The sequence below is a fragment of the Eleutherodactylus coqui genome, unplaced genomic scaffold (assembly GCF_035609145.1).
Source record: "Eleutherodactylus coqui strain aEleCoq1 unplaced genomic scaffold, aEleCoq1.hap1 HAP1_SCAFFOLD_164, whole genome shotgun sequence".
In the NCBI taxonomy this organism is placed as follows: Eukaryota; Metazoa; Chordata; class Amphibia; order Anura; family Eleutherodactylidae; genus Eleutherodactylus; species Eleutherodactylus coqui.
In genome coordinates this window covers 279,663-285,000 of record NW_027101811.1, presented here as the reverse complement: position 1 = coordinate 285,000, position 5,338 = coordinate 279,663, and positions in this window count along the sequence as shown.

The window sequence follows — 5,338 nt, the reverse complement described above, 5'->3', positions numbered from 1 at the left end:
GCGTCCCTTCCCCGTCGCCGAGGGCCGTACGCCGGCGTGTGGACCTGCTCGCCGGAGTTCGTCCGGGGCTCGGTAGGGGTGCTCGGCCCTTGAGGTCCTGCCCCGGACAGGGGCGCGGCGAGGGTCCCCTGGCCGCGTCGGCTCTCACGTCGACCCACTCTCTCGCGTGGGAAGGCCTCCGCCCGGCGTCTCGGAGGGGGGTCACCCGGGCGGGCAAGCCGGCCAGCCTGCTGGCCCCGCGGCCTGCGCAGGCGGAGTGCGGGGGGGACTCTTGCTCTCGGTGGCTCTGCCCCAGGAGGGTGCGGGGTGGCGGCAGAGGGGAGGCCGCCGCGGGTGCTTCGAGTTTGAGAAATACTCACTTGGTCAGAGACCGCACACCGCTCGTTCCCTTATATGCAAAAAAGGTGTTCGTCCTGACGTTTTGCGAGGCCTTATTTTACCGTCGTCGGCGCTATCAGGGGAAACACGCCCGCTCCTTCCGTCTCCCTGGAACCGCGCCTCGGCCCCGAGGGCCCAGGTTCAACCTCATACCGGTTCTCACGACATGCATCGACACTCGGTGCAACTCCAGCAGCCGCAGCTCCCGCCGGCCCGGCCAGCCAGGTACGCGCCCCTGGTCGGCGCCTGGAGCGTTTGCACTTTGTCGTTTTTTTCTCCAAGACTCCTATCTGCCAACTGCTGTGGACTTCAGCGGTGGCTGCCGCGGGCTATGCGCGGCCTCCTGGGGGTCCCGCCTGCCCGCGCAGGCAGCTAGGACGGGGTTATCAGCAAAGCCTGTGAGGCGCTCTCATGGGGAGGGGGGGCTCCGCAGCCCCCCCAAGGTGGCTTCGTACACCTCTTGAACGTTGCGGCCCGGCCGCTCGGTGAGAGCGGGGTCTACCCGGGCAGACAGCCTGTCGGCCCCGCGGCCTGGACAGGCGGGAGCGGGGACTCTTGCGCTCGGGGGCTCTGCTCCAAGGAGCGAGAGCGGACGCTCTGCTCGGCCCGGAGAGTGGGGTGGCGGGGCGCCGTCGCCTCGCTGGAACCAGGGGCGTCGTGACGTGCGCGCGCGCCTAGCCGCCGCCAGAACAGGCCGGAAAGGTTGAGCTGCATACGGATCTAAGCCGTTGCCCAAACTAACTCTGGCCCGTGTGACACAGCCGCGCGCGCGCTTTCCCACGACACTCGACCGCCGGGCTCCCTCAGCCTGGGAGGCACTCTCGGGGCAGGGGGCCACCGCAGCCCCCTTAAGGTGGCTTCGTACACCTCTTGAACGTGGCGCCCGGCCGCTCGGAGAGCGGGGTCTACGCGGGCAGACAGCCTGTCGGCCCCGCGGCCTGGACAGGCGGAGCGGGGGCTCTTGCGCTCGTGGGGGCTCTGCACGGCCCGGAGAGCGGGGTGCGGGGCGCCGTCGCCTCGCTGGAACCTGGGGCGGCGTGACGTTCGCGCGCGCCTAGCCGCCGCCAGAACAGGCCGGAAAGGTTGAGCTGCATACGGATCTAAGCCGTTGCCCAAACTAACTCTGGCCCGTGTGACACAGCCGCGCGCGCGCTTTCCTACGACACTCGACCGCCGGGCTCCCTCAGCCTGGGAGGCACTCTCGGGGCAGGGGGCCACCGCAGCCCCCCCAAAGGTGGCTTCGTACACCTCTTAAACGTGGCGCCCGGCCGCTCGGTGAGAGCGGGGTCTACGCGGGCAGACAGCCTGTCGGCCCCGCGGCCTGGACAGGCGGAGCGGGGGCTCTTGCGCTCGGGGGGGCTCTGCACGGCCCGGAGAGCGGGGTGCGGGGCGCCGTCGCCTCGCTGGAACCTGGGGCGTCGTGACGTTCGCGCGCGCCTAGCCGCCGCCAGAACAGGCCGGGAAGGTTGAGCTGCATACGGATCTAAGCCGTTGCCCAAACTAACTCTGGCCCGTGTGACCGACACAGCCGCGCACGCGCTTTCCTACGACACTCGACCGCCAGGCTCCCCTCGGAATGGGAGGCACTCTCGGGGCGGGGGGCACCGCAGCCCCCCAAGGTGGCTTTACGTACACCTCTTGAACGTGGCGCCCGGCCGCTCGGAGAGCGGGGTCTACCCGGGCAGACAGCCCGTCGGCCCCGCGGCCTGGACAGGCGGAGTGGGGGCAAGCCAAGGCTACCGGCGGGCGGGATCGACCGGGTAGCCGCCGTGGGGGAACACAAGTTGGACGCCTCGCACCGTCGCGGACCACCGTCCTCCGTCTCTCTCCCTCTCTCGGAAGGGGGGCCGCCCGAGGCGCACGGGCCTCGGGCGGCCAGGGGTGGAAGGGCTCCACCCCAAGGTGGCTTCGTACACCTCTTGAACGTGGCGCCCGGCCGCTCGGTGAGAGCGGGGTCTACCCGGGCAGACAGCCTGCTGGCCCCGCGGCCTGGACAGGCGGAGCGGGGACTCTTGCGCTCGGGGGCTCTGCTCGGCCCGGAGAGTGGGGTGCGGGGCGCCGTCGCCTCGCTGGAACCAGGGGTGTCGTGCCATTCGCGCGCGCGCGCCTAGCCGCCGCCAGAACAGGCCGGAAAGGATGAGCTTCATACGGATCTAAGCCGTTGCCCAAACTACCTCTGGCCCCTGTGACCGACACAGCCGTGGCACGCGCTTTCCTACGACACTCGACCGCCGGGCTCCCTCGGCCTGGGAGGCACTCTCAGGGGTGGGGGGCACCGCAGCCCCCCCAAGGTGGCTTCGTACACCTCTTGAACGTGGCGCCCGGCCGCTCGGAGAGCGGGGTCTACCCGGGCGGACAGCCTGTTGGCCCCGCGGCCTGGACAGGCGGAGTGGGGACAAGCCAAGGTTACCGGCGGGCGGGATCGACCGGGTAGCCGCCGTGGGGAACACAAGTTGGACGCCTCGCGCCGTCGCGGACCACCGTCCTCCGTCTCTCTCCCTCTCTCGGAAGGGAGGCCGCCCGAGGCGCACGGGCCTCGGACGGCCAGGGGTGGAAGGGCTCCACCCCGAGGTGGCTTCGTACACCTCTTGAACGTGGCCGCCCGGCCGCTCGGTGAGAGCGGGGTCTACCCGGGCAGACAGCCCGTCGGCCCCGCGGCCTGGACAGGCGGAACGGGGGCAAGCCAAGGCTACCGGCGGGCGGGATCGACCGGGTAGCCGCCGTGGGGAACACAACACGGACGCCTCGCGCCGTCGCGGACCACCGTCCTCCGTCTCTCTCTCTCCCTCTCTCGGAAGGGAGGCCGCCCGAGGCGCACGGGCCTCGGACGGCCGGGGGTGGAAGGGATCCACCCCCCGCGGGAAGGGGACGCGCGCCGGCGCCCGGACGCGGGAGCGTTGACCCGGGGGTCTTTACTCCGCCGAGGGGTAGCCCGGAGAAGGAGCGAGACCGGCCGGCGGGGGTGGAACACCCCCTCATGCCTCGCTCCTTCTGGGGATAAAGCGCGTCGTCCGCAGGCCGCCGTCCCCTATCCCCGCCCTGGACCGCCCGCATCGGCCGGAGCCCGAGGGGACAGGCGGGGGTCCTTCGCTTTCGGGAAAACCTTCACCAAACGTGGGGCCCGTGCCCCGCTCTCGGCCGCCCTGAGGCGGGAGAGCCCGGATCGTTCTCTCTCTCGGCGTCGGCCCCACCGACGCCGTCGCACGGTGGCCTGGGAAAGGGCTGCACCCCCTGCGCCACGCTTCTCCCCCGGAGTACTCCCCCCGCAGGGGGCTCCGCGGGGTGTCCCGACGCGCAGAGTCGCTCGCCTTCTTCCGCGGGGGACGGGAGGGACGCCCACGCGCGTCCCTTCCCCATCCTCGAGAGCCGTACGCGCCGAGGGTGAACCCGCTCGCCGGGGCGCCGGGGAGCAGGGCCCTTGTGGTCCTTCCCCGGACATGGGCGCGGCGAGGGTCCCCCGGCCGCGACGGCTCTCCCGTTGACCCACTCTCTCGCCTTGGGTGGTGGTGATGGAGGCGGCTGCCTACGCCTCAGCCCGGCATCTCGGAGGGGGGTCGCCCGGGCAGCCAGCCAGCCAGCCTGTTGGCCCCGCGGCCTGCACAGGCGGAGTGGGGACACTTGCGCTCTATGACTCTGCTCCCAGGGAGGTGGCAGAGGGGCGGCCGCGGTGCTTTGACTTTGAGCGGTCCCCACTCCAGCACTCTGAGAAATAGTCACTTTGTCAAAGACCGCACACCGCTCGTTCCCTTATATGCAAAAAAGGTGTTCGTCCTGACGTTTTGCGAGCCCTTATTTTACCGTCGTCGGCGCTATCAGGGGAAACAGGCCCGCTCCTTCCGCCTTCATGGAACCGTAGCTCGGCCCCGAGGGCCCAGGATTACCCTCATACCGGTTCTCACGACATGCGTCGACACTCGGCTCAGCCCCGGCAGCCGCAGCTCCCGCCGGCCCGGCCAGCCGGGTCCGCACCCCTGGCCGGCGCCTGGAGCGTCTGGACTTTGTCGTTTTCTCTCCAAGACTCGTCTCTGCCAACTGCCGTGGACTTCGGCGGGGGCTGCCGCGGGCTGTGCCCGGCCTCTTGGGGGTCCCGCCTGCCCGCGCAGGCAGCTAGGACAGGGTTATCAGCGCTCTCAGGGGGGGCCTCCGCAGACCCCCCACAGGTGGCTCCGTACACCTCTTGAACGTGGCGCCCGGCCGCTCGGAGAGCGGGGTCTTCCCGGGCAAGCCGCCTGTGGGCCCCACGGCCTGGACAGGCGGAGCGGAGACAAGCCCAGGCTACCGGCAGGATCGACCGGCTGGCAGCCGTGGTGGAACAACGGGGACGCCTCGCGCCGCCGCGGGCCGCCGTCCTCCGTCTCTCTCCCACTCTCGGAGGCAGGCCGCCCGAGGCCAACGGGCCTCGGACGGCGTGGGGTGGAAGGGCTCCACCCCAGGGGAAGAAAACACGCCCGCGCTCGTTTGCACAGTCTGCCCCGGCCCGGCATCTCGGAGGGGGGGGGTCGCCCGGGCAGCCAGCCAGCCAGCCTGTTGGCCCCGTGGCCTGCACAGGCGGAGTGGGGACCCTCGCGCTCGATGACTCTGCTCCCAGGGAGGTGGCAGAGGGGCGGACGCGGTGCTTTGACTTTGAGCGGTCCCCACTCCCTTCTCAGCACATTGAGAAATAGTCACTTTGTCAAAGACCGCACACCGCTCGTTCCCTTATATGCAAAAAAGGTGTTCGTCCTGACGTTTTGCGAGGCCTTATTTTACCGCCGTCGGCGCTATCAGGGGAAGCGGGCCCGCTCCTTCCGCCTTCCTGGAACCGTGCCTCGGCCCCGAGGGCCCAGGATTACCCTCATACCGGTTCTCACGACATGCATCGACACTCGGCTCAGCCCCGGCAGCCGCAGCTCCCGCCGGCCCGACCAGCCGGGTCCGTCCCCCTGGCCGGCGCCCGGAGCGTCTGGACTTTGTCGTTTTT